General features: G+C 42.1%; 1 protein-coding gene and 1 long non-coding RNA gene across 4 annotated transcripts in view; one reads left to right on the top strand and one right to left on the bottom strand.

Annotated features, from left to right (window-relative positions):
* The window catches only part of LOC138736706 (uncharacterized), a 39,481-nt gene extending 31,073 nt beyond the window's left edge, over positions 1–8,408 (bottom strand). For both annotated transcript variants that reach the window (XR_011340515.1, XR_011340514.1), the window contains exon 1: positions 8,248–8,408. This is a non-coding gene — a long non-coding RNA (uncharacterized lncRNA). The remainder of the gene's footprint in view (positions 1–8,247) is intronic.
* The window catches only part of pinx1 (PIN2 (TERF1) interacting telomerase inhibitor 1), a 139,677-nt gene that overhangs the window by 58,758 nt on the left and 68,652 nt on the right, over positions 1–12,267 (top strand). The gene's annotated exons all lie outside the window — the stretch shown is intronic.

Here is a 12,267-nt window from a genome sequence, read left to right as displayed (position 1 = left end):
TGCCAACTGAACTCTAGTAGGCAAACCCACCGCACATGCACCAACCAAAGACTGGCGTATGTGCACAGGAATCAAGATGGCTGTGCCCAGCCTATGGACCCCAGAACGTTGACTAACAAGGTAAGTACGCACATTTTGGCTCTCGCACGCCCTGTAATCCTTTTATAATTTGTCAAATACAACATAAACTGTGTAAATTTTATATTTTTTCTTATTTTTAAAAAATTTGGTCATGTGCGGATGGACAAAAGTAGAGTAGGTTGTAAGTTCGGGATTATCTGTACCTATTGAGGGGAACAGCCAAAGAGGTACCCTGCACTGCCTTCTTGTTCCCTTTCCTTCTCCTGACTGTCATCCATCTATGCTCCACCTGCCTCTTTGATGTTATAATGTCTCTTTAACTCCTGTCTATCACCCCCTCTTCCTCCTGAATGATCCAGAGTTCACACAACTCCAGCTCCCAATTCCTTAACTCAGCCTATCAGGAGCTGCAGCTGGGTGCACTTCTTGAAGATGAAGTCGTCAGGGATATTGATGGCTTCCCTGACCACCCACATTCTGCAAGAGGAGCATTCCCCTGGTTTGGCTGCCATTTCCTCTGTTTATGACTAGAGGAACAAGATGTATGATGTATAAAACCTGTGCCATTTGCTGAATCCTTTTTGTTCCTGAAATAGGGTGGCCCTTTCTTAGTTCCAACTCTTATCCCTCACCTCTTACCTGTTTTTACCGAAGCCTGTTGAGTGAAAGCCTTACCACTCTAACTCGGTCCACTCTGACCAATGACCACTCCACGACAGCCCCTCATTTTTATAGAGATACTCAGCTTGTTCATGCAGATGCAGCAGGGTGATCTTTCTAATTTGCTGTGCAATTTTCTAATCACCAGTGTGTAGTTTGTTGATCTCTGTTTCATCTTTTGAAACGTTCAGCATTGCAAGTATTTATTTCTCAGGAAGCTGGATCTCAGAAGATGCAAGTCCCTACTTTTGTTCACGTCTTTAAGATGCTTGGGTTTGTAGAAATGGAAGTTTCATTAGCTTGATGCTATGAATATTGGTGATCCTGCAACACTTCATAAGATGTCATTATTATAATTAAATAAACTACTATTGTAGGGGTGGCATTAATTAACAAATTAAAGCATAAATGTTTGTTTCAAACTGTCTTAAAACTATAGAAATGCTCCAGTAGTCATCAAACAATTAAGAATTCATCATGCCCAGGACATTGTGGAAAACATTATTCTGTCAATGAAGCAAAATTGATTTTAAACTTTGGGATCTACTATTTCATGTCCTTGATATGTGAAATACTGACCAATGATAGTATGGGATATTCCTAAGTCTGCACAAACCATTTCTGTTTTTTAGGTTTAATTTAAAAAAAAATTATATTTTAGACATACAACATGGTAGCAGGCCATTTTGGCCATGAGTCTGTGTCACCCATTTTACATCCAATTAACCTATACCTTTGGTACATTTTGAATGGTGGGAGTGTGATAGTACAGAATACTATCACCAATGTATATTTGTATATATTTGCATATAGCTGTTGTGATTGGCTGAAAGATGTAGCCACGCCTACTGGCAGGTCATAAAGGGCTGCTCCTAACCAGACCCAGGTCAGTCTGGACTGGTCGACCTTGGTGTAATATGCTCCAGTCTTTTGCTGATTAAAGCCTTGGTTTGAGTTAACAAGTCTTCGAGTCATTTGATACGCTGCAGGGAGGAAACTGAAGCCCCCAGGGAAAACCCATGCAGACACTGGGAGAAAGTACACATTCCTTACAGCATGGGATTTGAACCCTGGTCCCGATAAAGGCGTTGCGCTAACCATTATGCCAACCATGCCTGCCCCAATATAATAGGACATCTTCCAATCAAGTTGATATTTGTACATGAGCAAAATTATTCATATTTTTGTTTTACAGTACTTTCCATTTTTCAAGTTATTTTTTCTGTATAATAATCAGCTTCCTGGTGCATGGAGTCATTTGAAATCAAGATAAGCTAATTAAATATTCAAAATGATCAGGAAGTACTTGTATAAATGAGCAATAAAACCAGCTCAGTTCAAATTAAATGTTTTGTGATGTAAGTGGAGAATATGATTGGCATATACATTTTCACTGAACATTTTAAATAAATTCTTGAAGTCTGGGTTGAGCAACATCTGTTGGAGGAAATTTTGGGTAAGGAGACTGCAACAGAACTGACAGTAAAGAGGGGAGATGGAATAAAAAGGAGAGGGGTAATGGACTGAGGAGAGATGAATGATATTGGGCAGGTGAGGGAGGGGTAGATGTGGAGGATGAATGCAAATGGATGATGGGTGGAAGCAGATAAAGAGGAAAAAAGGTAGATAGAACCTGGTGAGGGAGGGGAGGGTAAAGGTGGAAACAGTTGCTAAAGGGCTCCAAGCATGAACACAAAGGCAACCAGTGCTGGAATCTAATATGGTAATAATAGAATCATTAAAGAAGAGCAAATGGAAAAAGAATGGGAGGCAATCTTGTGGATGAAAAGTGTGAGTTGTGGGCTGATGGAACCAGGATGGAAAGGGGAAAAATGGGAACGGAGACAAAAAAAGGGAGCATAGTAGTTGGATTGGAAGGAGAGAAATGGAGAGCAGAACACAGAGATAATGGTTGCCACAAATTTGAAAATTCAACATTCCTTCCATTGGGTTGTGGACTAAGAGAAGGAATATGAAGTGTTGTTCCTATATTTCGCTTTGAGCTGTATCTTGGCAATGGAACAGGTAGAGGATATGGTTTGGGACTGGGAAGGAGACTTGAAATGGCATGCATATGGGAGCTCAGGGTGGCTATGGCCATTGTGGACAGAATAATTTTGACTGCTATAATAGCAAACCCCTAATCGTTCTGCACAAACTCTGCTCAAAGTTTACGGGCTCCCTTCCCTGTGAAGCAGTAAAGTTCTTTTGCATTTCTACCGACTTCACAAACAAAATTTTTTTTGAAATTGATGTGAGGGTGCACAAAATCAGTGAACCGGTGCGGACTCGAAAGGCCAACATGGCCTGTTTCCGCTCTGTAAATGGTTATATATGGTTATATGGAAGATTGTCAAATGATCTTTAGTTAAGAGATCTGCATGTAATTAAGTTTTTTTTTGTGGTAATGGCCTGCATTTTGTGGTAATGTAAAGTGTAAATTCAAATTTTGAACAAATGTTTTTGAGTGGCCAACACTATTTGCCATTCCAACTGCAAATTATATAGTTTGACAGATCACATTTATCAAGGTTGAATGAAGATTGTTTATTTGTCTGCATCGTTCTATGTTTTGCTTTTTATTTCTAGTACAGAACTTTGATAAATATTAAATGGATAGTGCATGGGCACCATTGTGTTTAGCTGCTGGTTTGTGAACATACAGCTAAAGAGTAATTTCGTGAACAGCCTGATGGTGAACTTGTTTCAATTTTATTAGCAGTTCAGAACACACGGAAGGAGGACCTGGAACAAAATAGTTTTGACAGAACTGGCTCTTGGATTGGTCTTTTCTTTTTTTTTAAATTTTTTATTTTTCACACCATAAATCACATTAGCCATGATATACACTATTTCTTTTTCACACATATACAGTGACTTTTTCTCCCCCCCCCTCCCTCCTCCCAAGCCACCCCCCCACCCCCCCCCCCCTCATCCATTTTAGGTATACAATCTAGGTTGCATTAAGCCAGTCAGACAACGTTGTCATTCAACAAAAATACACCAGAAATTCTACTGAGTCCATTCTTTTCTTTCCTTCTCCTTCCATCAACTTAGGTAATGTTTGTCCCCGGTAGGTTTTCGCTATTGTATTTAATGTAAGGCTCCTATACTTGTTCGAATATTTCAATATTATTTCTTAACCTATATGTTATTTTTTTCTAATGGAATACATTTATTCATTTAAATTTAGTAGTTTCTTCCTTTTAATTTGGTTATGTATTCCATTAATATTTAAAGTCATATAGTTCAGCGTAGCCCTTTTATATTTTGTTTATCTTCTCTTTCCGTTTTTCCATCATTACCTTTCCTCCTTTTCCATTTCTGTTTTCTTATTTTCAACTCTTTATAAGACAACATTCCTACAACATCCAACATTTTCCTTATTCTCCTATTTCTATCTTATTTATCCCCAATCTCCCCTTCCCCTCCTGAGTTGTCCTTTATCACTTGTCGGACAACCACATCTCCCCTCTCCATTTGGATTTGCGAATCCACTCGCAAGCGTCAACTGATTTTGCAGTGACTGCTATTTCCCCCCACCCCGCCCCCCCCAGAAAAGATTTCACTTTTGAATTGGTCTTTTCCGATATCAAATACAGTATGTGTCCCAGTTGAAGAGGAAAACAATAGCAGTATCTTTTATCCATTGTGTTTTAATCTCTGGTTATGAACTAAATCGTTCACTCTTTATTTATGGACAGGAGAAAGGTGATTAAACATGTATTACAACTGGTTATGCAAAAAAAAGTGTTTTTTTCCCAAATTGTAATCCATATAGATATTTTGTTAATAATTTTAGATTGCTTCTTAATAGAATTCAAACACAAAATATGTTCCTTCAATTTTAGAATTGCCATATATGCAGTAATTTAAAAGAAGTGGATTGCAGAATATTTAGGAAGCCCTTGCATGGGGATGTAGGTGGGGAGGGAGTTGATCAGGGTGATTCAAAATGGAGTTGAGGTAAGTGGTAAGGTTGGAGTCGGAGTCTGTGTTAGGGAGAAGACCAGAAGAGATGAGTTCAGAGATTGTGTGAGATACAGTGGTTTGATGAGTCTTGGTGGGACCCTGTTGGAGGGGTAAGTAAAATGTGTCTGAGAGTTGTTGTCTGGCTTCGGCCAGATAGAGATTACTGCACCAGACTATAATAGCACCACCCTTGTCTGCGGGTTTGATGGTGAGGTTGGGATTGGTGCTGAGAGAGTGGAGGCCAGGTGTTCCGAGGGGGTGAGATTGGAATGAGTGAGGGAGCACTGAAGTCGGTATGATTGTTGTCTCAGCGGCTGTTGGAGATTCTAAAGTTTCAGAGCAGGGAGAAGACTGGAACAAGGTGTCCAAGGGAGGAAGAAGGTTTAAAGTGGGAAAAGGGGTCTGTAGTGGTTGGCGGAGAATCCTGGTTGTGGTAGAGAGCATGGAGACGGAGCCAGTGGCGTGCACAGAACTCATTAAGCTATGAATGAAGGTGGACGAAGGTGAGGCCTCGACTGAGGACAGAGTGTTCCATTTCCAGAGGGGAAAGGGGGTATGGTGAAGTCCAGGCAGGAGGAGGATCATTGGAATGGAGGGTGTTGGGAAGAGGAGGAGGGTAGGGTGGATCAGGAGGTAGAGAGTTGAAGATAGGGTGGATCAGGAGGTGGAGAGTTGGGGAAGGGCCCCGTGGGCCCAGGATCTGGGTAGGAGTTCGCGGCGGAGGCTCAGCCCTGTAGATTACAATGGCCAAAGTGGAAACCAGTGTCTGAAGCTCAGGGCCATTGGGTTCAGAGTGAGAGTTCATGTTAGGGCTCTGTCCTGTAGGTCACTGAGGTCAAGGTGGGAGATTGTGACGGAGGCTCAGTCCTGTGTGTCGCTGGGGCTAAAGTGGAGACCCGCATTAGGAGCTTGGTCCTGGGTCTAGGTTAGAGTCCTGTGTGGGAGGTCATGGAGACAGCAGTTTCCAAGGAGGCAACATCAACATGATCCCCCTTTGCCATTTCCTCCACCTACTATGTGGTCTCATCAGCAGACACATAATTCCCCTCTTCCCCCTTCTGCAGGGACTCCTGCTTCTGTGATTCCCTTGTCTGCTTCTCACTCCTTACTAATTGTCCCCTTGGCACCTTCCCCTGTGACCATAGGAGACTCTCTTCTTGTGCCCACACCTCCTCCCTCAAACATTCCTTCCAAGTGAAGCATTTCACTTGTGAATCTTCTGCATCCAGTGCTCCAGTAGTGGTCCAGCTGTTGCTTGTATACCAGTAGCATTTCTTGCCAGAACTGTTTCATTGAGGTAGTGACATCGATTTTCCCCCCCCACAAATCTTGCTGCAATGGTCAACAACCTTTCGCTCAGCAGTATGACATTGGTAAACACTGAAGTATTTGACTCTGACTCTGTTCATGGCATGAAAAGACAAATCTGGACTTTTTCTTGATTTCTATTTTATACTGTAGCAATTATTCACAGTGGATGTTGGATCTACATTTGAAAATCTACGAATAACCCACTCTTAATCGGACAGTTGTGGCAGTTTTTTGGCAGAAATTTGCCCCAGGTTGCTTGTTCCTTAGGGCTTTGTTTAGCTCCATTGCAGAGCTGAAAGGAGAGGCTTTGATTTATCGGCAGTCCTTTGTTGCGTCAGTTTATTCGACCAGAAAGCAGAGTTGGCTGTAACGTGTCACCATTAGAGACTGAACATTAGATGAAATAAACGATCCTGCTCCCTGTGAAAAATGTCTTGTGATTGGTTAATTAATCAGTCAAAGGGGAATGACATGGCTCTTGGCTTGAGGGACCAGGCTGAAGAGGTAAACCAGCTTATTGATAAATGGTTTGTTCCCGAATTCATATATCACAAATACTTAGTAATTTTTTACCCAAGTTTGCGTGAAGGCAGATTGCAGATGATGCTTTCTCCTTTTGCGGTAGTTATTAAACTGCTGCTCCATTGAACTGTGGGTAGAGCAGGAAAACTGATGCTATAATACTTTCACTGAACTTGTGTTCAAATTTTGTGTAACTTGTCATTGACTGGCAAATGCATTTATTAATAATGTGTTGGTGCTTTAAATGCGATAGTTTCAAATTATTGATAGTTACAGTTTTTAAGGACTGTTATCCATCCATTAAACCATCTAGGATGTTCAAAAATCTCTGAGTAAGTTTTCGATGTAAGATGCAAGTTTTGAGCAAGACAATAAATCTGACATCTGTCAGTTTTAAAGCATTGTATTTTTCCTATTGCACTTATTTATTTGTTCATTTCATTGTTTCAGCTGCATCTGGTAAAATTAATTGAGGAATTGTATAATTGCCTAAAATTGATGTTAATTAAAACAATGTATTAACATTGTTTTTGGTGCCATATTTTTGCAAATTAGAAATTTAGTTTATTTCTAGATTGTTTTGGTTAGAAAAACTTGCAGTTGAAGGAGCTAAACTTCAGAGTAATGCCAGTCAAACCTACAAATTTTTTTCTAAAAATTGACTTGAATAAATGATTTCCTTCAATTTACAAATTGGAGAGGTATGAGAGAAGATGATTTTTTTGGGTGTTGCAATGAAAATATTATGAATCCAAAAGTAGCTATAATAGATCAAGTGTTAATATGGGAACTATAAATGGTTTGATGGATATGCTGGAGGATTGGACTAAATTTATGGTCTTGGAGTTGCAAATGTAAAACATGTTTCCTGCGAAGATAATAAAGATGTAGTTCCACAATCTAAAAGTAAATTTCTGTCCTAGATATTTATTGGATATTTAAAAATTTGCTTGATGTAGTTCTGCTGCTTTCTGGCAGTGATCTTGATAACAGTTTCTCTGTTTCAGAGTGTAGAGAATGATGGGCAATGAGTGAGTACATCAACGCTGCATCAGTACCTGAAACTAAGTAACCCGAAACCTGTGAAACAGATGCCCAAAAAGATTGCAAAGAAAATTTAGTTGCAAAGAGATTGAATTTTTAATTATGCTGTTAACAGTGATATTTTGTCTGCAAATTTACATCAGCCAGTAGAAAGTGTTTTGCTTTACAATCTCTGAAGATACTTGGCAGGCCAGGCAAAATATTTATGGAGAGGGAAAGGTTAGGACCTGTTTCTGTGTAAAATCTGTGAATTAAATTAAATCTGGATTGAAAAAAATAGAGGGGAAATACCACTATATAAAAAAGTGAAGAGGAGGGGTGGGTTAGTACTGGCAACTGATAGGTGCAGCAAGGTGAGGGACATTGACGTGTAGTCAAGTGGGGGAAGAAAAGTAGGAGTTAGATTGGAAGGTGATAAGTGGAGACAACAGAGTTGCAGATTATGGAATCTGATAAGGTGAAGATTGGAACCAAATGAGATGTTTGCCAGATGTGAGCATTGGGGAGGGGATTGGGGATCCAATAGGAAGTTTTCAGTGATGGCAGGTGGAGTGGTGGGGGTGGGGGAAACAAAGCTGGCAAACAGGTGCTTTGGGATGAATAAAGAAGGCTACATTTCAGAAATAGGAAAAAAAAATCAGAAGAGGAGGAGATTACCTGAAACTGGAGAATTCATTGTTCATCCCATTGGGTTGTCGACCACCCAGATGGAATAGGAGGTCGTTTTGAGTTTGGTCTCCCATTGGCAGTGGAAGAGGCTGAGGACAGACAAGTTGATGTGACAGTGAGCAGGGAAATTGAAGTGACTTACAACTGGGAATTCCAGATAACCATTTTGAGGATAGGAGAGCAAGAAAACTTTCCTGGCCAGGTCCTATTCTGATCCAGTTTGTTAATAACCCTATCCCATGCCTCTAGGTCTAGTTCATTTTGATACTAATTCATCTTCCAGCACTTTGTTAGGCGAGTGATAGTTCTGCTGGATTGTTTTGATATGACCCCTGTCCCCATCCCCCATTTTTAACTTGTTCTGGATGTTGATGCCTGAAATGAACCAGAAGCAGTTTTAGGACAATGTGAAGAGTACAAGTCAACCATGGATGTGATTTAGAACTGCAAACCCAGAGTGAAAGTAGCTTTCAACAGTTCAGGGTGTTGGAAGAGTGACTAGAAACGCAGGTGCTGCTCTTGGATCAATGGCTGGATAACAGCAGGCAAATCAAACTCACCACGAGCATTCAGTAAGCATTAAGGACTGAGTCAGAGCACCAGAGGTCAAATATAAGCTTTGAAGAGGGGGGGGGGGTAGGATGGAGTGGGAGTCTAGCCTTTGCTACATCATTCTTTTGTTCATGCATCCTGTTCAAGCCTTCCTCCACCTCTCCTGCTCTCCCTTGACCTATCTATTTCCCATTTGCCCAAAACCCTCCCTCCTGCTCATTCTCCCATGAATCAACCTACTTCGTTAACACTGAAACAGTTGAAAAGCATTCTTTAAATTGTATTTCTTTTTAAGATTAGCATGTGGAAATATTGTTAATTTTTGTCCATATTAATCACCTGCATGAATGCAGATTAATTAATGGCCTTCATTGAAAAATAAATATTTGATTAAAAATATTTAAGTATATTCTCGAACACACTTCAAATTAAAGTTAAATTGAGGTTTAAAGCAATTTTCAGTAACTATACGTACTATAAGCTGAAACAATAATTGTTCTACCATTGATTCAAGTGTAGTTGGGTCAAACACATTTGTAAAAATGGTATTTTGGAATTCCTTTGTGATGCACTTTAATGGCATTGGTGATTTGAAACCAAAAAATTCAGGGCAGAGTAAATTTTGCAGTAATCTAACATATCAGGTAATTGTTGATACCTTGAAATAGTTGACCTCTTTTATGATCTAAAAATTATGTGTTTTTGTATGAACCGTGAAAAAGTTGATCCCCTCTTTGGCTCCGCTCACCCATCTGAGCTCTGACGTACTGACCAGAAACCTCATTGCTCTCTTCATAGATGCTGCGTGACCGGCAGAGTATCTCCAGCAATTTGTTTTATTTCCAGCATCCTGTGTTAGTGTCAAAATAGTGTCATGTACATAAACAAGATAACACATTTTTCCAATTTGGTAAACTTGCATCACTTAAATTGTTATCTCTTCATATGGGATCCCTTTTGGTATTTTATCTGAAGAGATTTATTGTTTAAAAGCTTGCATTCCGTATAATGTACATTCCATACAATCTTGTCTATAAAGTAACAGTTTGGTGTTGAGCAATAAGATGTGAAGTCTACATGTAAGTGTGTGCCAGGTGGCTCCTGTGTTTTGCCCTCATGTTTGAGTTTTGGTACCCCCATAAGAGTTTGGTTTCCAGATTCCAACTATGGCAACTGTAAATCCTTGTCACTGTATCAAGATTTTGTCCTGTGAACCCCATGAACCCCTGATGCGCAACAATGATCCCGTATTAAAAGTTGTATGTGGGCAAGTACATATTGAGTAAGAGTTTTTGGACCTGAACTAGGGTTCGTGTGGTGAATTCCAACAATGACAGAACGCTGCTCTGCTAACACGAGTCAGGAATTTAGATACAGGTACACAATCCTTTATCCAGAACCCTTGGGGGACACTGTGTTCCGGATTTCAGATTTTTCCGGATTTCAGATTTTTCCGGATTTCAGATTTTTCCGGATTTCGGAAAGCCAAATTTAAGCCCACCTGAATTGTGCTGCCGTATCCACCCCCACCCCGTTCCAATTGCGCCGATGTCTCCCCGCCCACCCGACTCGCGCGGCCGGTCCCCCACCCCTCACTCGCGCGGCCGGTCCCCCACCCCTCGCCCGCCCGACTCGCGCGGCCGGTCCCCCACCCCTCGCCCGCCCGACTCACGCGGCCGGTCCCCCACCCCTCGCCCGCCCGACTCGCGCGGCCGGTCCCCCACCCCTCGCCCGCCCGACTCGCGCGGCCGGTCCCCCACCCCTCGCCCGCCCGACTCGCGCGGCCGGTCCCCCAACCCTCGCCCGCCCGACTCGCGCGGCCGCTCCCCCACCCCTCGCCCGCCCGACTCGCGCGGCCGCTCCCCCACCCCTCGCCCGCCCGACTCGCGCGGCCGCTCCCCCACCCCTCGCCCGCCCGACTCGCGCGGCCGCTCCCCCACCCCTCGCCCGCCCGACTCGCGCGGCCGCTCCCCCACCCCTCGCCCGCCCGACTCGCACGGCCGATTGCCCACTCCTCGCCCGCCCGCCCGACTCGCGCGGCCAGTCTCCCACCCCTCGCCCGCCGGATAAAGGATTGTGTACCTATATTTTAACATCACAATTGCTGCATTGAGTGAGATTGTTGAGTAGAAGACTGCCAATTTAATGAACAAGGTAATGGTACAGCTTAAAGAGAGGTAAACTGGAAGAGAACCTCATCTTAATGGAGTGAACTTTGTCATTAAGAATAAGTAACCAACACCCACCCTGCAATGTGGTGAACATTCTTTGACTATGTTTGATATGGAACCAACGTGCCTTGCTCATCCATGTATATGCCCTAACTCTGGAAAGTTTAGATGAAAGTCAGAGGATTTTTACTCCAATCTTGAAGCTCCGCATATTACCACATCCCAAAGCTAGATGAGCTGATCCTCCTAGTAAACTTAAACATCAGGACTGGAAGAGACACAGGCTGTTGACAAGGTATAATCAGTCAGGAAGGTACAGTAGGTGTAGGGCAGGGTAACTCCAATAGTTTCCTCTTGACAAAATGCTTAGCCTTGTAACCAGTATCCTGTTTCACCAGGAAAAGCACAAGACTTCATGGCAACAATCCCCCACACCACAAGCTGTCTAAGCACAGGTATCTGTTAGATTATATTACCATCTGAGTGTGTATTCATAAAGATGGATGCATTCCTCACACCTTCATAGATGTCAATGAGTTGCTGGCTAATTATCTCAATCATACTGGCTTTAAAATGATGATCAATGTCAGAGCTCACAAATATTGCAAAATTTGGCTCTTTTCTGACAGCTCCTCAAAGACAACCCATCAAGTCCCAGGTTGCAAGACCCAGAGTTTCCAAATTTCATCTTATGATTCCATTAAATCCACCATAATTGGAAACTGAGATGAGATTTTTATTTTCTCCATCAGGAAATACCAGGATTGGTATTGAGAATGCAGAAGATTGAGGAGCTAATTAATGGCAAAGGTAAAGCATTCCTGGATTGCAAGCTTTTTCTTTGTTCAAGGAAAAAGAACCCCCTCTAAAGGCACCCAAAAGCAGAGCTCTAGCAGAAACCCTAGGACATAAATAATAGATGATGGATGGAGGGAATGCAGAAACCTCAGCAACTTGACAGGTATGAGTCAGTATCCGCATAGATTAGGCCAAATACAGCAGTTTATTCCATTAAGAGTCAAGGAATAGTGGTGAACTTGTTAGGGAGTGAGACAGTAAAACACCCACCGGGAAGAACACTTGAAAGATCACCTCATCCCCAACTTGGTCCTTGATGTGACTGCCCTTTACCATCCTATAGCAGCCTATTTGAGTAAGCTTTGCTTCCAGTTGAAAAGGCCACACCTCAACTAAATGCTCAAGTCCTCAAGAGCCCACCGTACCTGGTCTTAAGTTTCAAAACTATGGTGAAGAGCATCAATCATGAATGCAAGTTCACATTATC

Source organism: Narcine bancroftii, chromosome 6 (genome assembly GCF_036971445.1).
Source record: "Narcine bancroftii isolate sNarBan1 chromosome 6, sNarBan1.hap1, whole genome shotgun sequence".
Classification (NCBI taxonomy): Eukaryota; Metazoa; Chordata; class Chondrichthyes; order Torpediniformes; family Narcinidae; genus Narcine; species Narcine bancroftii.
This window is presented reverse-complemented; position numbering and strand designations above follow the sequence as displayed.